The 25,699-nt window shown below is 37.9% G+C and overlaps 1 protein-coding gene and 1 long non-coding RNA gene across 24 annotated transcripts in view; one reads left to right on the plus strand and one right to left on the minus strand.

Moving 5' to 3' along the window:
* The window catches only part of ADGRL2 (adhesion G protein-coupled receptor L2), a 625,523-nt gene that overhangs the window by 221,599 nt on the left and 378,225 nt on the right, over positions 1-25,699 (plus strand). For all 23 annotated transcript variants that reach the window (XM_045478006.1, XM_045478025.1, XM_045478013.1 and 20 more), the window contains exon 4: positions 25,361-25,468. The gene's annotated coding sequence lies outside the window, so the exon portion shown is untranslated. The remainder of the gene's footprint in view (positions 1-25,360; positions 25,469-25,699) is intronic.
* LOC123598120 overlaps positions 1-25,699 on the minus strand; it is a 51,224-nt gene that overhangs the window by 14,362 nt on the left and 11,163 nt on the right. The window contains exon 4 of the long non-coding RNA XR_006712399.1: positions 15,350-15,582. This is a non-coding gene — a long non-coding RNA (uncharacterized LOC123598120). The remainder of the gene's footprint in view (positions 1-15,349; positions 15,583-25,699) is intronic.

Raw genomic sequence — 25,699 nt, forward strand, 5'->3', positions numbered from 1 at the left:
TGAATGTAGACATCATGAATTGAAACACCTCAGGTCAAATGCAGTTTATAAATGGGCACTGTTGTGGGATATGGTCCTGAGCAAGGGACTCGCTTTCCTGTTCCTGGAGCTTTTGTTTTAATCCTCCATCTAGACTTGGCCTATTTTTTTTTTTTTTGAATTTACTTGCCTGTGGCCTGGGAAAAATGTTTATGTAAAGACTGACCTCTCTCTGGGTGTCTCAGCAGCTAGTTTGTGGTATAGATGAGTGCTCATTCAAACTCCTCTGTTCACTGTTGACTAAGACCTTGAAGAGTTCTTCAGGCTCCACTAGGCCGAAGGAGAGCCTATTGAGACTTTCAGCCTTTTTCTTACTGCCAAGTTACTTTTTTTATTAGGCTGATAAACTCCTGAATTGTTGAAAAGCAGCTGTTCAAGAAAGGACTTAGCTTATTCTCATGGGGTTTCTGGAGGTGGGGGAGATATATTTGTGAGTGGGACCCACTGCTCCCTAGCACGGTTAGACCTGTGCGACCTCTCTTTCTGACTCTAAGGAGGTTTCTGGAATGTGATGGAAACACAGCACCACCTCTCAGAGAGTCATAGCCGCTCAATCAATTTTCTTTCTGTCTCCCATCTCAATGCAGATATTTTCGTATAAATCTTAGTCTTTAAAAGTAGGCTTTTAGTAATTTGATGTTCACCAGGAGAATGCTAACCTGATAGGGTAAATGCAGCTTTGCTAAGAGAAGGAAAGAGAAAAGAGAAGGCCAGGGGAAGGGAGAGCAGCGAGAGGAGGAGACGGGGGGGGGGGGGGGGGGGGGGGGGCGGGGAACAACAAGAGAAAGTGCTCAGCTCAGCCACAGTAGCATGAGTTCTGACTAAAACTAAGCCTGGTCAGATGACTGAAAGGGTTTAAACTGTTAATTTTCACATATTGCTCAAGTAAGCAAAACTAAAAGCATTTAATTTTTCTAATAATCTCAGACATGGTTTCCTCCTAATGTACTACACAATCTGTATTGATTACTCTGTCGGTGAGATACGCATTTAATAAACATGTATTCCAAAGTGAAGCGTAAAATCAAAGTTTAAATTACTCTTTTTGAAAGCTACTTTTTTTCCCCCGGTATGTCAAAACAAAATGTACACTGGGGGGAAATAAGACTTGCATTTCAATTGTTTCTTGAGAAGCTAATTCATAACAGGCATTGAGATGAACAGGGCAAAAACAAGCGGCAGAGGACCATGGGACTAAATTTTATTCTTTTTCAAAACAGGCTGGATGTAGGGATGTCATCCATGCGATCTTTTGAGGACAAAAAGGAGCTTAGCTGGAAGTTATACAGAAAGAATAAACTTTCATGCTTCTGAAAGACAAATGAAATTTTCCAGTACTGTTTTAAAATTATTGAATTGATAAAGGTATTTAAATATTGATCTACTAAATATTCCATTTATATGCATGTAATAAGGATTAGATTACAGGCTTTTAGCGTTATTTGCAAAGGGCAGTATTTACATATAAGAGCAATTACTTTGCTAAATTTGAGGAACCAGTCTCTGAACTTTTAGTATCCCACGAAGCAAGATATGCAACTATGCAAAAATTTTACACGTTTTTAATGCTCTTCAGAAGAGGTCTATAAGAAAGGAAATTGTAAATGTGCAAAGTGGTACACAGGAGGGGGTGATTAAGAGGAAAAGCAAATTTATATATGTAGTAGTAGAAGGTACTGTTGTTTTTGATTTGTTATATGCTTTAATCTGGCATGCTATTTCACCCTTCATGACACACATCAATACCTTCTTTATGTCTGGCTATTACCACTCATTTAAAAATCTATTTTACATGATTCTTTCAGCCAAAAATGGACCATAATGACACAGAATACAGCATGTGCTTCATAAATTCTGTAAGAATCAATACTTTGGCTGGAAATTTGTCAGTCTCTCAAAGTTATGCATCATTAAACTTTACTGTTATTACAGTGGACTCTTCTTCAAAGTTCAGTACCTAGCTCATATTGGAGAAACGCTTTCAGAGCCAGGAAAGGTTGAGAGAAGCAAAAGTTACTTGCGATGGAATATATCCCCTCAGATGATGCTTAACTTGCAAAATGCAGATAGAACAAAAGTATTTGGCTTATGCAGGCATAGGTGGTTTATAAGATCCAGGTTACGTTTACCTAAAGGTCACAGACATGATAACCAGACAAGTTTGGAGAACCTGAAAGATATCCATCTACTGAGTAGATGCCACTTTTCTTCTAAAACTCAATTATAGTATGCAGGTTAAGAAAGAGATGACGCCTTGGATTCTTCCCCCATTTCACACTGCTCTCTGACTCAACTGGTAATGAGAACACCTTTTGTTTTGTCCTCTGTGAGAGTGGCACTTCGTCTTTGTCGTGATGACTGGCCTGTGTAGACACCTGCTTTTTAGGCACACCTGTAGGGATTGCAGCTGTTATTGTGTCACCTACCAAAGGCCTCAGGAGCACGGGAAACAAATATTGGAGGAATCCCCTTTGTGAGCTGTCTCCTGCTTGCCATGCCACTCCATCAAGCAAGAGCTCACCATTCTAACCATAAGGAGTTATTGAAAGGTCCCAGAGCAGACTGAGCTCTTGCTGGTGGGTTCAAGGCCTCGGCTCCTGTAGTGACCTTCACCTGTCCTGCCCTTGTGCATCTTAGCTATTACTTACTTTATGATCTCAGAATATTTGTCACCTTCTGTGGGAAGTCCTTCCTGACCAACTTAGATTGAGCTTAGTACCCCTCTATTTTGATGAGCACTATATTGCCCCATACTATATTTGTACCTAATGCAATTGCCAATTTATTGTGTGGCTTCTCTATAATAGTGACAATTTTGGTAAAAACTGTGTCTTATTTGCCATTGTTGTCCCTCACTCCATCCATTGCCTGGCACATAGTAGGTGCTCACAAAAATCATCAATGAGTAAATGAATGAAGTCTTCTGTGTGCAAAGTAGAAGGTAAATACTAAAAGTCTCAAAGAGGTATAAAACTTAGCCCTTGTTCTGTAGGGACTGACAACAAGATAGGGAAAACAGAGCATAGACACAGATTTTTTTACAAAGAAGAAGAAAAGGAGCTGAGAAAAAAATTAAGTGATTTTTATCAGTTTTGAGAAACTCTTGCTTTCTTTGTGATGATATCTCCAAAAGATTATTTCTCAAACAAGTCATTTAGAGACTACATGAATAAGTAAAAGCTAAATGGCCATTTGAATGAAGGAATTCTATGAAGTCATAACAAATTTCATAAGCATGTTTTCACTGATTCCTGTGGCTGAAATGTTTCATCCACTGCTTTGTTGACAATGCCTCCAGGGCCATGTTGCTACATGGGAGAGTTTGAGGTACAAAAATTCCTTTCTATTCATTCCTTTACCCAAACTTTCAGCTCCAGATATATTTTCAAATTGAGTTCAAGCTCTTAACATTTCTTCTTAGGAAAAAAAAACCCACACCTGATTCTCACTTCTTTTTTGTTGTTGTTGTTGTTTAATTTTTTTTAATGTTTAATTTTCGAGAGAGAGAGAAAGAGAGAGAGAGAGCATGAGCAGGGAAGGGACAGGGAGAGACGGAGACACAGAATCCAAAGCAGACTCCAGGCTCTGAGCTGTTAGCACAGAGCCCAACACAAGTCTCGAACTCACAAACCGTGAGAACATGACCTGAGCTGAAGTCGGACGCCCAACTACTTGAGCCACCCAGGCACCCCTCATTCTCACTTCTTAGAAGAGAATATAACAAAGTACTCATAATAGTATTTGGCACCCGGTTAACTTTGAATGTGTGTTTGCTTTTCTTATTTCATACTCCCTGATATCTTCAAATTACTCTTTCGGAAGCACAGTATTAAGCCTAAAAACAAGACACATGGAGAAGAAAAGGGATGTAAGAAACCTTGCAGCAAACTCTGGGACTATTTCATGCATTTGAAAGTACAGTTCAGGGTTTAGTCATCTGAATTGGCTGCTTAACAGTAGGAGTTGTGCGTGGTCTGGGTAGGCGTAAGCAAGCTGGAAACTGACACAGGTAAGATCTGTGTGCTCTCTCTTCCATCGTCTTCACCGGCGAGTTTTCTCTCAACCTGCAAGAGCCTGGGAGCTGGTCAGCCTCCTACCATATGCTGACAGGCAGTCTGCGCGGTGGGCTTTGGAGTCAGAAATTCCTGGTTGAACCTGGCCCTACTATTAGCCTCCCCAAACCTCCTTTTTTATTATTTGTGAAGATGCAATTAATAACCAGTCATACTTTAAAATCTTTTGAGGATAAGTGCTAATTAATATAAAAGTAATGGCATAGGTATGCTCTGATCTCGATGAGAGAAAATCCTCTTCTAAGTAGCTAACTGATTAATGTCAGCTGTGATGGATATAAATACTACACAGAGTTGGCATCATGTGGAGTTCAACAGCCCTCTGGTGCATCACAGTATATGGTCTGTGCCCAACAGGCTATGGTCCATATTTTTAAAAATATGCCTGCCACACAGTTTTGCACTTGTTCAGAATTCAACATGTGTTTCTTTAACTGAATAGAATTGATGAAAATCGAGATGATTTTAAAAGAACGGCCAGAATACACTCCTTAAAACTTTAGCGTCTTATTAGTGTGCAAATCATAATTTGCAACTTTGCTGAATTTTTTGAGTTCCTATGGAAGATTTTGAAAGAGTCTATCAATAAGACCCCAGAAGGTCTTATAGAAAAGAAGTGAGTTTTCTGACCTACTACGAGTGTTCTATTTTTCATCTCTGGGGAGCAATGTTTTCTTTTATTTGGCTCATATGGTGGTGTCACGTACAGCACTTCAGGTTGTGCACTTTACAAGGGCATCATATCTAAGGGATACTATTTACATCATAAACACCTCTAATATTTTGGCTTTCAGATATATTCTACCTTTAGACCTGAAAATAAATTTGTATGTTTATTATGACAATTTTCAAGCAATGATGGTTAGAGATCTCGCTCTTCAAAGATCAGAGTGTTACAGTAATTTTCTGCCAGAAGAAAGTAAAACGCCTTCAGGAATAGGCATGTTTTTTTCTAATTCACACAAAGCTACCATAGAGGCTTGTAGCTGCCCTATCTCCACAATGCCAAACAGCACTGAGAAGACAGCAGAATTGTAATAAATACTTGGTGAATGAACAAGTGGGTAAAGAAAACATTTCAAAGAGTACGAGTACTGTAAAGGATTATAACAATAGAAGGTAGTATTGTGCACGGTCAAGAACACACTGTGGAGTCAAAAATACCTGAGTTCAAGTTTTAGTTCTTTAGCTTGCAGTCTGCATATCTTGGATGAGTTATTTAATCTCTCCGTGCTTTATTTTTCTCATCTTTGAAATGAAAAATATAATAGCACCCATTTTATAGGTTGCTGAGAGGACTGAATAAGTTAACACATATAAAACACTTAGTATTGTGTCGTGTGCAATAGTGGTCCAGAGGACCATATTCTATAGTCAGAGTACATAGATTATAGTCCTTTATTTATTTATTTATTTATTTAGAGAGTGTGTGTGTGTGCTCACGTGCAAGCATGAGGTGGGGGCAAGGGGAGTGGGGAAGGGGGGGAGGGGGAGCAGGCTCTGCATTGTGAGCACAGAGCTCACCTGGGGACTTGAACTCAAGAACCATGAGATCATGACCTGAGCCAAAACCAAGAGTTGGACACACAACCGACTGAGTCACCCAGGCAGCCCTACAGTCTATTTTTAAAATGTGCCTAATGCACAATTTTGCCCATATTAGGAATCCAACACATATATTTGGATTGAATAGAAATGATGAGAAGGAGAAAATTGTGGAAATACACTCCTAAAAGTTTAGAATCTTATTATTGTTCAAATCGAGACAAGTATTCAGTAAATAAATGCCTTGGCAATAAAAGTGATCACGGTGGGGGCACCTGAGTGGCTCAGTCAGTTGAGCTCCAACTTTGGCTCAGGTCATGATCTCACGGTTCGTGAGTTCGAGCCCTGTATTGGGCTTGCTGCTCTCAGTGCGTAGCCCGCTTCAGATCCTCTACCCCCTTTCTCTCTCTACCACCCAACTAGCACTCTCTTTCTCTGTCAAAAATAAACATTAAAAAAAGAAAGAAAGAAAGTGATCATGGTGAAGGAGGAGGAGAAGGAGGAGGGAAAAAAAGGCAAGGACAAAAAATTGATCAGTCAAGAGTCAGTCAAAGTCAGTCCTCACAATGGCTTACAAATTCCTCAAAGATGTGTACCACCACCCTATCTATAGTCTCCTAGGCACTTTATCCACAAACCTATCCTCCCTCTCTCCCTCTGTTCCAGCCACATTTACCTTCCTGCTGTTCCTTGAGTATGTCACACACGCTCCTGTCTTAAGACTTTTGTTGAAGTTATGTTCTCTGCTTCAGATGCTTTTTCTTCAGATATTGCTTGGGTTAATTTCCTTCTTTCTTCAAGTCTTTGCTCAAATGTCACTTTTTCAGTAAGACCTACGTACCCTCACCCTCCTATATAATATCACCTATGTCAACCCTACCCTTACCTTGCCTCCATACACACTTTCTTCCCTAACTCTACTTTTTCTTTTACCTTTGGCACATCTTTATTTATTATGTTTGTTACTTACTGTCTCTCTCCCTTCACCAAGCACCCCTCCCCCCCATGAGAATGTAAGCCTAAAGAGGGAAGAGTTTTTTGTTGATTTTATTCACTGATATAACCCAAGGAACTGGTGTACCTGACCCATAATAGGTACCAAATAAATATTAGTTGCAAGATTTCTCATTTTTTTAAATCCTCTTCTCTCTTGTCATTGTTTTTTCTTTCTGTTGAAATCCAATAAAAATCTTCATTTTGCACCTGATATTACTTTGGTTATAGGATTTCCATGAGACAATTAACATTCTGTATCCTGGCCTAGTTCTAATATGAGCAAAGACCATACAGAGCTTAGAAGAGCAAGATTTTCCTTTGCTTTGCTTTGTTACGTTCAAACTTCACGCCTTTCTGGGAAAATCACAAAAGACAAAAAGTTTGCACCTATATAAAAATACTCCTGATTCAAATCTTTCTTGAAGAAGCTAAAATATACATTTTTTTCAATGCATAGTTTTTCTTTTTAAAAAAAAAAATTTTTAACGTTTATTTTTTTTTTTTTAATTTTTTTTTCAACGTTTATTCATTTTTGGGACAGAGAGAGACAGAGCATGAACGGGGGAGGGGCAGAGAGAGAGGGAGACACAGAATCGGAAACAGGCTCCAGGCTCTGAGCCATCAGCCCAGAGCCTGATGCGGGGCTCGAACTCACGGACCGCAAGATCGTGACCTGGCTGAAGTCGGACGCCTAACCGACTGCGCCACCCAGGCGCCCCAAACGTTTATTTATTTTTGAGACAGGGAGAGACAGAGCATGAACGGGGGAGGGGGGAGGGTCAGAGAGAGGGAGACACAGAGTCTGAAACAGGCTCCGGGCTCTGAGCTGTCCACACAGAGCCCGACGCGGGGCTTGAACTCACGGACCGCGAAATCATGACGTGAGCCCAAGTGAGCCGCTTAACCGACTGAGCCACCCAGGCGCCCCAAATGCACAGTGTTTCAAGGTACAAGAACAAGTGCATAAATGGCTTTCCGAAGAAACTAATCAACATTCACAATCATCAATATGTATTTCTGGTTGTAAAGTAAAGTACAATTTAACAAATAATGAGTAGAAGACAGGATAAACAGGAGCAGAATACGGAAACTTTAGGAAGGGGTGTGTAAATAAGATATACAGTAATTTAAAATTTTTGAAGCTCTTAGGTAGTTAAGAAATATAACATAATTAGAAATACCAGTAACTTTTTCTGTATATACATTCTCAAGTGTGTGTAATATATCCACTCCACCCACACATAGTTTCATTAAAAGACTAGAAACAATTACACCCAGACTGTGTATGTTTAACATACTAAATAACTAACAAAGATTGAGAAACTAACCCTTTTTTCCTAATGCAAATGTTTCTCTATATCCTACTCTTAAACTTTTCTCATGCCCAATAAATGTAAGTAAATTTTATCTGTTTCCACTTTGCCACAAATATTAAATTACACACTGTGAGCTGGAAAACGTAATTTTATATGAGAATTTGTTTATTTGCCATTTCCAAGTAGATATTTCTATTTAAGATTTTAGCAAATTTCATTTTTAATTTTTTTTTTTGTAAATTGTATGAGTTTGTCAGTTTTCTTGTTTATTTTTTAGATTTTATTTTTAAGTAATCTCTGCACCCAATGTGGGGCTCGAACTCACAATCTGAGTCATGTGCTCCACAAACTGAGCCAGCCAGGCACTCTGAGTTTTTCAGTTAAAAAAAAATATATATTTCATACTAACATTCTGTGAATATTAGGAAATGTTTTTTATGCTTACTGCCTGTCTAGTAGATTGTTTAGAGAATTGTTTTTCTTATTTTGGGTTAATTGTTGTTTAATTGCTAAATCCAAGGGGTTAATGCCTAGAAATTTAAGTATTATAAAAGAAATTTTTATTTTTTTCATTAATATTATTTCTGTAATATTTCATACACACCTATAATTCTGGAAAGCATTTCATTCATTATTCATCTATTCATATTCAACAAATAATTCTATATTCCTTTTTACCAAAGCAAAGCTTGACTTTTTGACTTTGATTTGTGGAAGTTCATTGTTAGGTAGATGCCACATTGTGTGGGGTGCTGTGATATGTTGTATTTAGCTGTCAATATCTATAAACATTTCTCAATATGACCTGTGAATGTTAAGCTGTTTACACTGTTGCCTGCAATTATCTCTTCAGAAATGTGACAGAAGAAATGGGTTCATGTCACCCATAGGATTTGAGAAGCATCTAGTGAAAATCATTGTAGCTTGGCTTCTATTTTAAGACATTACCTGCCAGTTATTATCATGCACTTACATTATTTCTGTGTTGTGCAAAATATTTTAGAATGGTTTTTATTGTTATTCCTTGACAGTTTCCTGATGTTTAGGACACTATGATTTCCATTTTTAGTGGGAGTTTTTTGATTACCTAGGTTCCTCCTATCCAAAGGAATGGCTTATGTCTGTTCATTGGTATTTACAAAAATGGCATTGATGGTCCTTTCCATAGGAATAAGAATATTAGGAATGCAAAACCAAATGAGTAGATGCAGTTAATATATTTAAATTCAAATTAAGGAATAATTGTCATAAAATAGCTAATACTTTCTGGGTGCCTACTAGATGCTAAATATTTTTGTTTTGTTTTCATGATCTCGCTTAAAGAAGCACCTACGAAGTAGATAGTATAGATAGTTTTACAAATGAGGAAAAGGAGGATCAGAGATAGTAAATAACTTCCCTAGTGTCTTAGAGTAGTAAATGGCAAATCCAGACACAGCCCAGATGTTTCTAATCCCAAAGCAATGATTTTATCCACTATGCAGTTTTCACTTACTGACATCAAATCCGTTTCCAAAATTAATTCTCGATAGTGGGAAGGGCATTGTGTACCTAAAGGGTAGGAAAAGGAATTCTGTTCATGTATTACTTATGTATTGCTGTGTAACAAATTACTTCCCAAACCTAGCAGTGTAAGGCAACAAATACTGTGGGCCAGGAATGGGACATAGCTTAACTGGATCCTCTGGATCAGGTCCTCAGAAGACTGCAGTCAAAGTGATCACCAGAGCTGCAGTCACCTCAAGATTCGACAAGAGGCTCCCTCAAATGGTTGGTGACAAGATTCAGTTCTTCATGTGTTGTTGGACTAGAAGCCTCAGTATCTCACTAGTTGTTTGCTGGTGCCTCCCTCATTTCCTTGCCACATAGGCTCCCCCATAAGGCAGCCTGGAGAATGGCAGCTGGCTTCCATCAAGATGAGCAAGCAAAAAAGCAACAGAGAGTGGGCAAAACCAAAGTCACCTCTTTGTAAACTAATCTCAGAAGTGACACATAAGAAGCAAGTCACTAGGTACCTCCTCATACTCCAGGGGAGGGGATTTTACATGAATACTAGGAGGAGGGCATCACCGGGAGCCATCTTAGAAGTGGCCCACCATACTCAAGTGTTCTCAGAGGAGTGCTAAGGGCTCAGTTGACTTTGATCTACATCCCAGCTCTAGCAAAACCTCTGCAGTGAACTTCCTTCAGTAGCCTCCACCCTAATTCACACAGAACTTAACATTATGCAGATTGAAGCATAGTAACTCCAGCATAGTGTAGGAAAGAGTGTAGGTCTGCCCAGGAGTCCCCTAGACCAAAATTCTCTCTCCTTTTTTTTTTCTTCCAGAACTAAATATTCATTTAAAATATCAGAAAAGTAGGGGCAGCTGGGTGGTTCAGTGGGTTGAGCATCTGACTTCGGCTCAGGTCATGATCTCATGGTTCGTGGGTTTGAGCCCTGCTTTGGGTTCTGTGCTGACAGCTCAGAGCCTGGAGCCTGCTTCAGATTCTGTGTCTCCTTCTCTCTCTCTCTCTGCCCCTCTCCCACTCACTCTGTCTCTCTCACTCTCAAAAATAAATAAACGTTAACAAAAAAATATATATATATCAGAAAAGTAAAATGGTAAATATAAGTAACCATTTTTGTGGTACATTATAATGAGAAGAAGGCAGTTTCTGGGATCTTCTATGCATGTTTAAAGATACATCTCTAGAATGCCAGCTGTTTGAACACAGGCAACTCCCTGTCTATGAGAGCCTCAGTTTCCTGACTGCGGTTCAAGGACATACTAACTCTTACAGTGCTACTACAAAGATTAAATATGATCTGTATGAGAGCATTTTGTTAACTGGAAAGCACAACATCTAAATACAAATTTTTTCAGTACTCCCCTTAGCTCTAGAACAGGACAGATTGTTAAGAACAGCTGCTTAGCATACTATTTAACTGTCTTATTAGAGCAATAAATATCTTTGGAATATGGATAATAAATGGACTGTGTTTTTATCACATTCAAAGCAGCATCAGTAGCTACATTTGCTGTTGATTTACTAAAATGAAAAAAAAAGATTTCCAGATTTTTTTTTCACTTTAGAACTCGAGTGCCTGACCACATTGCAGATTTCAAGGTAATGCATAAGCTTTCCACAGTGTGGAAACAATCTAGCAGCAGGCACTTCCTTCAGCCCTTTTCTTCATTCTCCACTGCCCCCCAGTTACAATGTTCCCGTTGTGTGTGTCTTTGACTTGAGAAAAAACATTTTCCCATTTCATGTAAGAACTACATGGAGTTTAGGGCCCTGATGGACCAGAAGAGTACATTAGCCTTTCTTCTTTAGTGGCCCAGATTGAAATCTCATCTAATGTTTTCCCATTAGAAATGAGATGGCAAGATATTTTCTGGGAAGTGATTTAGGTATACTAAAACAATCTATAAGGATCTATTGATTAGAAGTAAACTTGACTCAAACTTGATTTGTGTGCAGTGAAGCACCTTGGGAGGTGATGTGATTGACAGTGCAGAATAGATTGGGGGCTGGAATAGTTAAGATACTGCAGCCCTTTGTGGGGTACACGGACAGAGCTTATCTGTAGATAACAAAAATTGAGAAAGAAAAATAAGGAATTTAGAGTACTGAGATACAGCATACTCTGTGAATTTGGTTGCATATATAAATCCAAAGAAATAAACAAACGAAGAAAGGATTTTGCATACAGAGTTATACAAGAAAGGAAATTCCAGGGTATTTCAATGAACTTTAAAAAATATTCCTACTCCCACAAATATGTATTGGTTGCTATTAGGTTATTCCTAGCTAGTTTTGGTCAGAGTTTTTAAATAACTTGCCAGCAGATCATAATGTCATTACCCATTTAAGTGAAATCAAATACACAAAAAACTTGAAGCTGAATGCCCTGCCCATAATCTTGCAATACATCATTGTAGAAACTAAAAAGAAAAGATGAAATGATGATTTAAAAATTTCACAACTAGAGTAATAAGGATAAGGGGCACCTGGGTGGCTCAGTCGGTTGTGTCTGACTTCAGCTCAGGTCATGATCTCACGGCTTGTGAGTTCGAGCCCCGCGTTGGGCTCTGTGCTGACAGCTCAGAGCCTGGAGCCTCTTCAGATTCTATGTCTTTCTCTCTCTATCTGCCTGTCCCCCGCTCACACTCTGTCTCTCTCACTCTCAAAAATAAATAAACGTTAATAAAAAAATAAAGTAATAAGGATCAAAGGTATATTAACATAAGTCAAACCCCAACCCATTATAAAAATGCAGGAGTCTGTTGAAACTTTCATATTTATTCTTTCCTTTCACTCAACAAATTTACTTGAACTCAAGACATCATGCAAATGACATTTTAAATAATTATGATATTAGGTATCTCCAAGCATATTTTGCCTGAGACAAATATTTTACCTCTTCATATAAGTAGGAAATTAAGATCTGATAGCATTGTATGTATTCTGAAGATAATTCTTGTAAATTGTTTGAATAAATTTTATTTATTTTTTTAATTTTTTTTAAATGTTTGTTTTTATTTTTGAAAGACAGAGCACAAGCGGGGGAGGGGCAGAGAGAGAGGGAGACACAAAATCCAAAGCAGGCTCCAAGCTCTGAGCTGTCATAACAGAGCCCAATGTGGGGCTTGAACCCACGAGCTGTGAGATCATGACCCGAGCTGAAGTCGGATGCTTAACTGACTGAGCCACCCAGGGGCCCCTATTTGAGGAAATTTTAAACTAACGATAATATTGAACAAGAAAGAACCCCAGTTGTTAATAAATAATACATTGAAAACAATTAAATATAAATTTTATCTGAGCAGTGCAACTTTTCATAGAAAGCAGTTAAATCTCATGGTGTCTGTATATGCAAAATACTACAAAGAGCAGACATTCTCTAGCAAATTTAAGTCTATGGTATTTAAAAACAACCAAAGGTTGACCTTTTTAGACATTATCAATGTAGGAATAAGAGTGGCCAAAGCTACAAACTAAGATCATCAATTGTTGTGGAGTCAGCTGTTCTTCTTGAAAATCTGACCATAAGCCATCGAATCCTGCGCTGTCCAGGGTGGCAGCCACCAGTAACATGTGGCTATTTAAATTTAAACAAATTAGTACAAGTAAAATTAAAAATCCAGCACCTCTGTTGTATTAATGGCATTTCAAGCATGCAACAGCCACGTGCGGCAGCTACAGTGAAGACCCCACAGGTATAGTACATTTCCTCATAGCACAAAGTTCGGTTGGACACACCGAATTCTATTTCCCATTTGCCATGTCCCTATATCTAGTCTGTGATGTGGGTAGAATCAGAAAAATATGAGGAGCACTTGATATTCTGTCCCAAATGCTAATAATCAGATAGCATATCTCTTCCTCCTTAGAAGTTAATGAACACAAAACACTTCATGGCCCAAGGTGTTCCATTAAACTATGAAAGTTGTAACAAAATGAGGGTTGGAAATACATATCGGGGTCAATGAAGCACTAAAATATGCTTATCAAGTCTCCATTTGTCCTCTGTGTTTGGCAAGAAGTTAATGGAAAAGGGCATATTTGTTAAGATACATTTTACACTAATGAAACAATATTATCAAAGGAAGTTCTTAATGTGTATAAAGATTAGAATATCACTGAAAAAAAAATACCTGAAAGGGTGGAATGGACTTCACTTTACTGGGGAAAACAGAAGAGTTTTCCTCCTCATATTCCAATATTTTTGCTCTTGCAAGACATAAACTGAATGTTTTTAAATGTTCAAGTCATCAATAATGAGATGAAGTCATAGTATTTTTTTGTATTTGAGCAGTTGCTATCTGAGGATCTCAAAAGTAATACATTGCCTGGCTATAAACATTTAAAAATAAAGTCAGCATGCCCAATTTTTTCTTAGTTTTTGCTGTTGGTTGTGGTGTTACGTGAAATACAATGGTTTCACCAAGGAAATCAAGAATTCTGAAACCTCAGATTTAATCATTAATATGATGACTTATATAGAAGGCAGACTTTTTCTAAGAAAAATATAGCAGTGTTTCTCACTGTCAGAAAAAAAGGAACAGCTGAAGCAATGACTTTTCTTCTTGTAATGTATTTCTAGAAACGGGGATCCCTGTCTCTGAACTTTCTTGACCTTAGCCTGTTTTTTTTTTTTTTTTTTTTTTTTGCTAAAGTCATTAAAATGATTAGAACCTCAAGGAGGGTTACAGTGTTATATTCTTTTTCTCTTTTTAACTTACTCTGAACTGAATCAACCAGCTTTAAATCCTGCATACACCCTATTAATCCCATCTAACTCTTCTGTCTGTCTGGATGAGTTTCTTCAACAGATTCCTTGAACATGCGTTAAAAAACATAAATCACTGGATTAAACTTGTAGGGAATGATGAAAGCTGAATTCGTGTATATACATGTGGTGGGACAAATGGACCCTTTTATTATTTAACCTGAATGAAAGCAATAAATTTGAAACAGGTTTAACTGATGATATTGGTAATCCACAACAGATTTCATAAGTGTTTTTGAATGAACATCGGTTTTGTTCAATAATCCCTTGGATTAAAGAAGGGTTAGATAACTCAAGCAACCTGCAAAGCATCATAGTATTTGGCTATTTACCTTTTATTTTTTACCAAAAACCAATATGTGTAGTTTAGGCTTTAGCAAATCAGGCCAAAAATTACATTTGTCATTTTGTTTTTGAAAATGTGTGGCTGGGGTTAGGCTATATAGTTTTACCTGTTTTCTTGGGTAGCAGCGTGTTCTTCGCCTTCTATTATTTTTATATGAAATATTATGCAGTACTAATATATGTCTTGTTTTCCAATATATTGACAATAGCCTTTTCTCTTACTTACTTGCTCTACTGACCCCCCACATTCAATTGAGGTATTCTAAGTTGTATGAATTCTAGTACATGGGATCAAAGTCCTTCAAACTTCTACTATGTATTCACTTAGTTGCCAAAAAACAAAAGAGGTTTGAAGAATCTTTAGGTGGATAGTTGGAGTCCATTCTGACAATAATGAAAAGAAAATAACTGCTAACATTTATGCAACAATCACTAACATTTATGTAACAATCTTTTCACTCATTACTTCCTTGAGTTCTTCACAACAATTCTGTGAAATGTGGGCGATAATATTCCCATTTTTCTAGACAAGAAGACTAAGTACTAGAGTTAATAATCTGCCCAAAGTCATGCATCTTAGCAAGTGGTAGATCCAGGTTTCAAACACAAGTTGTGTGACATCAGAGCCCACGTTCTCTTACATCATGTTAGTTATCCATTGCTGTATAATGAATTACCCAAAAATTAGTGGCTTTAAAACAGTAAACATTTATTATCTCATAGTTCTGAGGGTCAGGAATTCAAGACTGACTCACCTGAGTGGTTCCAGCTCCAGGTCTCTTAGGAGGTTGTGGTGGAGATGTCAGCAGGAGCTGCCATCATCAAAAGGTTTTACTGCAACTTGAGGGTGTGCTTCTAAGATGGCTCACTCACTGGATGTTCATGGATTGCCTCCGTTCCTCATCAGCTGTTGGCAGATAGCTCAGTTCCTTGTCACATGGACTTTCCTGGGAGCTACTCAAGTGTCCCTTAGACATAATAGCTGGTTCTTTCAGAACAAGACAGAAATCACAATGCCTTTTATGACCCAGACTCAGAAGTCACACTCCAGAATTTCCACAATGTCCTATTGATTATACAAGTCAGCCCTATTCTGTGTAGGATGGGAACACAAGAAAATGGATATCAGGAAATAGATCGGCTTGGAGCCTGCCTACAATATATACTCATGTATAATACTTCCAGTGACAAGCCCTATAATCCCAGCATAGAATGTAAAAACTTAGACATAAAATTTAGACATTCCAGCTTTTCATGTCTATACTTAATACTGAACGAAAGAACAGCAGTCATAGACAATATGTAAGTAAGTGTAGCTGTGTTCCAATAAGACTTTACTTATAAACATGCTTGATAGGACATATTTGGCCCACAGGACATAGTTTCCCAACCATTGGTCAACACCATTCTTGAAGTAGACTTTTGAACGGTTACTACTTTGATTGAAGGTAACTAAAAGGACTTTAAATTTTATGCAACAGAATCATATTAAGTGGTTTGTCCTGGCCCATAAAATATTGTACAATTTCAGGCAAGTTGGCATTGTCAAGATAGAAAAGGTGAACCGCTGTAAAAACAGAACAAAATAGATAAGACAAACAATTTGCACATGAAATCATTGCTCTAAAAATATCAAGTCATTCTAGAGTATAAACTGACTTGGGGGGGTGATGAAATTTTGAAAATTCTTAATTCTGGTGATATCTGTCTGATGAATATTTCATATTTTTGTCTGACTTTGAATTGTCTAGACTATACACTGTGCCCAGCATAGAATAGGCACTCAGTAAATATTTGTTGAATGAATTAAACATCTTGTGTCTTTTACCCCTTCTATACCACACACGCCTCACCCCCAGGCCTTCACTGCCTTTTCTTGTCTCTTCAGTAAGTTTCTGAGAGCACATTGTGATATGTGATGTTCAGTATTAGTTTGCTTTTAAGAATTCATTCAACAAAAAGTAAAGGGCAGGTAAGAAATGGCTATTGGAATATAATTGAAGATATAAAGACTTAAAAACAAATTGGAAAATTATAGAACAGAATGAACATTGACTTCAAACAGACCGGCTAACAGGAGCAATGAAGCATCAGACAATAGAGTAATTGGTGAGGAATTTATTGGCCTCTGACAAAGCTATTAAAGACCAGGGAAATTTAGTTATTCTTTTACTTCTATTATTTTTACTTTGAGGCCCAAATTAGTGTTTTAAAACCCACATTCTACTATGGTTATATCTATAACTTAAAAAGATGTCTACTACAGTGTTCATTTATTTATTCAAACAAATATGTATTGAATACGTACACTGTACCAAGCACTACGCAAGTTCTTAGAGATACAATGGAAAACAAAACATGGGTCCTGCCCTAATATGGTTAGAGGCTGAATACAGAAAAGTAAACAGGCATGGTAAGAACAATGACATAAGGTATAAGGTTCATATCCACCTTAATGAATTGCACATTAAACAGATGTATTCAACTTTAATATTTTAGTCCCAAAGTCAATACTAACCCTGTAATTCAGCTAGTTTTAGTCTTCAAAACAAAAGCAACAACAACGAAGCAATACGATTCCTGGAATGCACTGCTTTATAATGGTGTTCCAGAAAGTGCAAACCATTAAGTGTTTTAAGGAGAAAAAAAGTTTCATAGCCAATTTGTTTTTGTAAAATGCTGGATTCAACATAAATGGGTCGCCCCCTGCCCCTGCACTGCAGGAATTCTCAGTGCCTATAATACGGCAAGAAGCATTGTGACCCACTCAGAGAGCAAATATGGTTTAGTGTCTTGAAATGTATTTGATGAGGGCATGCTTTTTTTAAGGAAGCATCACTTAGTATCCAGCATGGCATTAACGTTTCTTAGAACACAGTTTGAGAAACACTACCACATACCATTTCACATGTCTTAATCCAATCACATTTATTACATTCTGGGAGAGCTAATTCCTTAAGAGAAATATTAAATGAATACTTTTGTTAGGTAACTGAGTGTTTTTGCAAATCTCTCTAATTCTGCATCTTTCAGATCCAGAATTTGGGTGCTTGGCTCTTTTTAAAAGAAACATTTGCTCGTGGTCCCATTAAAGACTATCAATTTTGCTAATCCTCAGCTAATTATGCAACAGTATTCAAGGGAGTCCCTGTAGGTAGGAGGCATTTGTGCAGAGGATAGCCAAAAGATGAGCAGATTAAGCCAACCAATGGTAGCACTCAACTGTGTCCCCATCTTAAGTCCCCTTTTTCTTTCCTTCCTTCCAACTTGCTCTCTCCTTCTTACTTTGTCTCTTTCTTTTCCTACTCTGTTCTTTTTCTTTGTTTTGTTTTACTCACTTCCCTTACCAATGACAGGTCCATCTATGGCCACCAAAGGTTTAAAGTTAACCCTATGATGGCCGTCACAGCAACAATAGTTCCACAGTAGTTTATAATTCATATGTGGCAAAGCAAGTAGTGAAGTAGGCAGCTCATTCCTAGCAACGGAAGGGATAAAAATGCTGTCATTATCAGCACAAACTGGTATCTGGCTTCCCAATCTCCCCTCTACGGCTCTATTGGTACTACCTCTATCTTGCACAAAGTAGTTTTGGAAGATAAGACCGCGTCATCTTCATGTATGTGTGTGGAGGGTCGGGAACTTCTTCTTAGATGGGATTTGACTTATATCACATTTGCCTCCAAATCTGGCACTGGATGTTTCAGTTGTTCCTATTTTAAGGTGCTCTCTCAAGAATTTATTTTGAACAATAAATCATTGTGTGGAGAAGACACATAGTTGTAAAAATAACTCAAATAAAAAATCATTTTTGAATTGTTAGGGAAGCCTTTAACTAAATGGGTAAAAATAGAAGACAAAGAAAGTTAATGCAGACAATACTTATTTCTGGGGAGTCTTGCTTCATAACTGCAAGCGTTAGACAATGTAAACAAACCTTTATTCAGATTACTTTAAAAGGCAATATAACAAGGTATTATAAAATGGAGATCAAATGGATACCTACAAAATGAATTTTTGAAAAAGTCATAAACACTTTTAAAAGAAACCTATGGGAATCCCTACAGGCTTAAGTAGGAAAATCATCTAACATGCAGTGAATACTTCTAGAAGGGGGGTCAGGGGGTATGAAAATCAAAATAGTTTGAGCTAAAGAATGAAGGAAAATCTGAGATTGGTAACTGACCAAAGGAAGCACCTGCTTTCCGGAAATTAAAATCATGTATTAGGCAGCTCTGACTTAATTGCCAAATGGGGTGAAGCCCAGTCTCTAATGTAAAAGGGTCCCAAATTATAATTGGGCATCATGGATTAAAATTCAATACCTGAAAATTTCCTCAGAAATGAATAGGCAACTGGGACAGACTGCAGAGCCCAGTACAATATGCTTCCCGCAGCTGACACTGGCAGGTCACTTTATCTGGCACCAAATAAAGTTCCCAAGTGGTCTTTAAGGGCATTCAGCTGCCGAGTGCTTATTTCATTCATCCCTTATTGTGCTGCCAGTAGCAGATCCAAAGAAGTAGCATGAATCAGCTCGGTGGATGGAATTTTCTCAGGCTGAGTGATGAGGATGCAACTGCACGAACCCCACTGCTTCTAGTGGGGCCTCTGCTAGCAGTGGTAGCCGAATGACAATGGCTTTCACACAAGGCGGCTCGTTCAACAGGAAATTCGAGGGAAGGCAGGATAAACGAACGCTAGGATACTTCCAAACATGTACTTGGTGAGAATTCAAAAAAAAAGTTTTAATGAGAAACATGATTTTTTGTGTGTGATTATCGTATAACTTAGAAAACCGGGAAACAAGACGGTGATCCCCCTTCGCGTGTACCCCCAGACACACAGTAGCGGCTGGCCCTTAGCAATTCCTGCATTAAGAATAAAACTATGGCATTATGTTCAAAGGTCTTTTTAGTTGCTTCTTTTTAAGGTGCCTGGAGGAATAAAAGTCAATCCATTCAATATCTTTATTTTTCTATGTGCTCATTTCAGAGCATATACTCAATATTGGAGTGTGTTTCCTTGTTTCTGTCAATTCTAGTAGAATTTTCTAATCATAAAATAATATTTCGTGTCTTCTCCCATGCCGGTTTAAGACCTGCAGGAGCTACAGCAATTCCTTTGAGGTCATGAACCTGTCTGATGAACTACAGATGAATGTAAAATATTCTTCCAAGCTTAACAGGCCTTATTAATGTGCGATTCCAGCGCTCGTTTTTTATTTAAATCCATGGAAAGGTTAAAAGGCAGTAGTTTTTATTATTGTTTTGCCTTTGGTTTAGGACAAATTCTGCATGTATCTACAACAGAAACAGTGTGCTAATTATTTCATATAAATCACTGTTAGCAGCAGTATCTAATAGTGCTACCATTACTGAATATTAAGAGTCTTACATTTCCATTAGAATTAGGACCAAGGGCTAATTATTTTAGTTAAAGCTAAATTTGATCTAAACGGGAAGCATATTTGGCATTCAGTCTAGAAACCCAGGGCTGTTATAAAAAGATTGGTTGTGAATGCAGAGAGTAGAAAAATGTATACAGAGCTCTGGTTCTCCATTCTTTGGAGAATAGTAGAGTTACCGTGGGATCATTAACATAAGTATAGTAATATAATTAATATAAGATGTTCTGTTCTTCTGTTTACGCTCAAATTTCAGGGTATAAAATGAATTAATTTTCCCAAATAAATGTGTGCAAGTATCTAAATGCCTCTCTAAGTTGAATTTCCTTTAAATTTTTATTATGGAAAATTCCAAAATTTACACGAAAGTGAGCAGAACAGTATAACAAACCCCCATGTACTCACTGTCCAAATTCTATGATTATCAGCATATTATGTCTCTTGTTTCATCTGTACCCCAACCCTTCCCTCACCACATTTTCCTCCTGAGCAGACTAGGTGTACAAGACAAATGGTATGGGATGCTACAATTGGTAGAACTTATTTTTAAAACTGATGCCTTCTCAGTTTTGACCATTTTACTTAAAATGTACTTTTTTCCCCAATTTACCCAGGGAAAGAGCAGTGTACTATATCCACAACGTGAAATGATGGATGAGGTGGATATTTAGTGAAATCATGCCTCAAACATGAGAAATTCAATGATCTGGGTTTTCATTTTCTATAAATTTTCAAGGAAGTTGACACGATGCTCTTTTTCACCAGTGGAATCTCTAGCCTTTTAAATTCTACCGCTTCTCGAAACCTCCCAGCCTTTCCTTATTTCTCTCCTTATTTATTTTTGCCTCTCTATAAATCATAGATAATAATAGTTCCCACATCATAGCTTGTTAGATTTTAATGACAGCCTCCAAGGACAGGTGTCAGCTAAATGAAACATATAATTAAAATTTGTGCTATTCTAAAATTGGGTTACTTGGCAATACTCCAATCAGAGACTAACCCCATTCAGATGATAGGCATGTAGTACTCATCCGGGTTACAGAATGTGTGCAGATTCCATCCAGGCCGGTCTTTGCTAGGGGCCAAAAATATGATGGAATGCTTAGTCCGGCACACCCACGTTGCAGGTGTTTCTACCTGGTGCCCGAATAAGTGTTCTATACCTCGGGACTTTGGCAACCGGTACTCTTGTTCGCGATTAACTCAAAAATTTGGGTGAAGCCTATATGTTTTACCAGGCAGTTAATTTAGGTATAGGGATGTATGTAATATGGATACATAGGTGATCGTCATACTTACGCAATAAGTATGGTATTATAGAGTTCTTTAGCCTCCAGGTACTTCCTCACTAAGAGATAGAGAGGCATGGTCTCAGTCTCAGTCCTGCACATACACACCATCTTGTTGGATCCCATCCTTGTCCTTTCAAGCATGGTTATCATTTCCCTACAAGGAATATCTTCTGAAGTATGCTACCTTGCGAAGCTCCTAGACACTTGTGGTATTCACTCAAAAGCAAGCTCTCTGACTTTATTACTGTCCCTGTTAATTTTGCTCAGGCAACTCTTCAGCCTTTCATTGATCTCTATATCTTTGGATTTGCTATTTTTGCCCTGTATCACGCTGCCAAGGGAGCAAACCATACTCTCTACTGAGTTGGAGAAGTCATAATCTTTTCACCTGCAGCCCTCAACTATTGACACCCTGCATGAATTTGTGCCATTCTCTTGGCCCCGCTAACGACTGAGATGCATTCCCTCCTCCTTTTGGATTCCTGGGTCTTCAATCTGTTTGCTACACACGGTCCTCTGACAAGGGTCTCCTCAGCCTATACAGCATCTCAGGCAATATGACTTTACTGACAAGTCTCTGTAGTCTCACCATGCATGCTCCTTGGGAATACACTGGCTGGCAGACACATCAACCAGACTCAGCTCTGTTTTCTAGTTGAGTCTTGAGTCTCAAAGTCTCTGGCCTGCCTTAACTCTTAAGCCTGGGCCTCTGCAAATTAGCAGCCAGACTCGGAGAAGTTCTTTTCCCCAACCAGGTGTCACTTGCAGGATTATCCTGTTAGGAAATTAGTCCCTTCTCTATGCTTATGTATGCAGTTTCCCATTTCAAATCTTTCCCTTCTCCCATAGCTCCAGGCACAGGGGGAAAAAAATTCAAGTTTCTACTACTCAACCAGAAACACCTTTATTTTTGAATTATTTAAATGTTCAATCTTTCCTGCCTCCCTGTGTGTGGGTTTCATTCTAACAAATGCACTATAGAAAGATCTAGATGTATATTTTATTTGATTTTCTTTTGAATACATCTGGGTTTTTTTAAAAAATCAGTAAGAAAAGGCACAAACCATGAGGAAGGCATTCAGGGTAGATTAATTGCTTATCAAGTTTTCATTCTCTCCTCAAACTATATTGAACCTCTTGTTTTACATGAATTCCAAAGGCTGGCACTAGCTTTTACTTCAGGAAATAAATGACACACGGTATTATATTTTAAGGACCATTAAAACCTTGAAATTGCACAGTGACTTAAAAAACAACAAGTTATTTAGCCTGGATAGCTTCGTAATGGTTATACAATGGGGAAATTCATTGTTAAATGACCCTCCCACTCTAACTTCACATATAATGCTTGGCAGGAAGAGGAAGGAGAAAGGCCACTAGCATCTGGGTACACAGGGTATAATGTAAAGGGTGCAGGAACATTATGGGTCTGCGTACTAAGTAGATCAGTGGGAATGCCCCAGAGTCTTCCTCGGAATCTGGTGCTTGTTGACCCATGGTTGGTGATCAGAAACTATTTTTGCCCAGATTAATGAGGCTAGGTCGTTGCTGTTGTTTGTCATAAATCCAAAGCTCTATATTCTGTTACAGAATGTGTTCTTATCTATATGTTAATATGTTTGAGATAAACAGCAGGAAGTAGCTATAATATTGTTAATGAAACTATTCTAATATATGATTTTGGAATTATAGTAAGTGCCATTTGAATCCGATGCTTCTATTGTCTAATTTATCACCTTTCTAACCTTTTATTTTACACCTTCATCCAGAACATCTATGAAAGCTGTGAAACCCAGCTACCATATTAAAGGCTGAATATGCCGCGTTCTAAAATAACAAGAATGATAACATTTGAGCAAAATCACAAACCACCACCAACAATAAACAAAACCAACCCCCCCCCCATTTTTATGATGAAAACCAAACTGCATTTGGGTCTATAAAGAAGCAATAATTGCTTAACTAACCAAAGTGATACAGTTCATTATTTTCTATTGCACATTTATGTAGTTTTACCCCCTGAAGCACATACAATTCTGTTTTTTTTTTAAATATGATTTACATATGGCACTTGAGGAGAGATGTTTTAGAAAACCATAAAGTTTTCTTCCTTGTAAAAGCAATGTCCTTTCCTGTTAATGCCAAGGATGCTTTTCCCCAAGCTCAAGACAGTGTAGCCACTAATGAGGAAAACACGGCAAGTACCTCAGTTGAATGTTTTCCTTTGTTTACTTACAGGGAGTTCATTCTGCCATGGGAAGAATCCCTTAGTATCAATGAGTCTGAAAGTGCTCAAATACTGCCAAAAGGGAAGTTGCAAAGCTTTGTGTACCTGCGGTTTAAATTAATCCAAAGCGATGGAAAAGGAACGCTATCATCCCAGAGAACATCCTTCACATCATTTCCATTGTCTCCATTTATAAAATACCTTCCTATCTGTGTCGGTCCCGTTTGCGGTTCTAAAGTCACTGGTTGGCAATATTAGGAGATGTGCTCCTAACTGACAAACTCTGTTACTGGCACTTGCCACTTATTAAAGGGATATGATAATTTTGGGCCTGTTTGGGGTTTCCAGAGTAGTTTCAGAGACTGGCAATCAGTCCTTGAAAAACATTCTATGCCCAATAATAATGAGCACCTTCAGATGGATTTTTTTAAAAGGTGGCATTAATTCAGAATATAAATTAAAAGAATACGTTTGATGGTGAAAAAGTACAAACCTACCCACACATTTTGGTTTCATGTATAAAATATAAATAGCAAATGAACTCTCTCTTGTGTCCTCAGAGAGAGCTGCAGCTTTTTTTTTTTTCCTTCTGAAGGGTGTTCAAAATATGCTATTTTAAACATAATAATCCATAAATAAAATACAGAGCTTGCCAAAATAATTTTTTACCCATATATATAGGGCCTTTAGACACTGTTCTGAACCCTGATTTTCTCCTGAGATACAATTTAAGAGCTTAAAAATGTCTTTAAAAGACTTCTTATGAAATATGCAGGGTTTTTTTAAATTTGTGTTTCTATATGGCCAAATTGCTCTGTTGTGATAAATACTGTATGTAAAATTACCAGATTTCCTGGCATTCCATTTTTACAGGGGATACTGCATCATTAAGCATTGAAAGAATATAATATAACTATTGAAACTGCTTAACATATTTTGTAACCATAAATTATTATCCAAAAATATTTTTCAAGTAGATAAAAAGAGTTGTCAATTCTGCATAGTGAATGCCTCATAAGGGGCTCGTTTGTGGTTGAAAACTGAATAAAAGCAGTAAATTAAGACCAGACTTAACCATAGAGAAGCTGTAATCCATTGCAGATTTCCTTGGTGAATGAAGTATTGTTATGTGGATTTATCCTCCCTGCTTGTACAGTTAACCAGTCACATCTGGGGCCATAGTGCTGTCTGTGCTCACAGACAACTTGGGTTCACTAACCCCAAGGAGGCAAGCCCACTCTGGTTTGCCTCGTATCGATGGGTGCAAAAGAAACTTCACGATCATTTCACACGGGAGCCGCCTGTGAATAGGCGGATAGGATATTGAACCGCCCCATTGTTAAGGATGAGAGGGGTATCACAAAATGAGCAGGCACTTGAGAAACAGCAAGTGACTCCCGGCGTCCAGGTTTCTAACGGAAGGGTGTTAGCAGAGGGGGCCGGGACAAAGCCAAGTGAAAAGGTGGGTGTGAAAAAAAAGACGGTGTGTCTGGGCTTTCTGAATGCAGTCAGAGCTGAGAACTGATGGAAATATGGTATACATTAAAGAAGCATCACTCATCATAAATATTCAATTTCAAGAATTTAAATAGTTTACAGACATAGAAGCCCTTGATGATTATTTTATCCAGCATTGTTGATTTTCCTCTGTTGTCTGTTGGCAGCCACCATAATTAATGAATAAGATCCTGGAAGCCCTGACAATGAGTCGGTTTAGTCTTCCGTCTGTGTATTTTTCTTTGTGATTACATGCCAATAACATAACTGATTTGCCTTCTCGTAAATTAAACTGGGGGGACCAAATAAGTCCTATTTCTGCTATTATTTTTTTTTTCAGAGCCCAATGTTTCCAAAGGACATTAACTTTGATTTCTCTGATGAAGGCTTGTGGCTGCACCCCTCATGCTTTACGAAATACTACCAAGTCAGAGCCGAAAAGAAAACCGTAAGTGAATGTTATTTCAAGAACAGTTCTTTTTCATTGTTTAGGAAAAATTTTCTCATACTTCTCTGTAATTCATCCCAATATGCTCACTTTGTAGGAAATGTGGGGAAAGAGGAGGGAGAGAGAATACACTTGTGAAAATGCCTTTTTATTCCATGGAGGGCTGATATTTAAAAATCATAAGACTCCAACATCTTTTTAAAACAGTATTTTTATAAATAAGGTCAGTTT

The sequence above is a fragment of the Leopardus geoffroyi genome, chromosome C1, assembly GCF_018350155.1.
Source record: "Leopardus geoffroyi isolate Oge1 chromosome C1, O.geoffroyi_Oge1_pat1.0, whole genome shotgun sequence".
Taxonomy (NCBI): Eukaryota; Metazoa; Chordata; class Mammalia; order Carnivora; family Felidae; genus Leopardus; species Leopardus geoffroyi.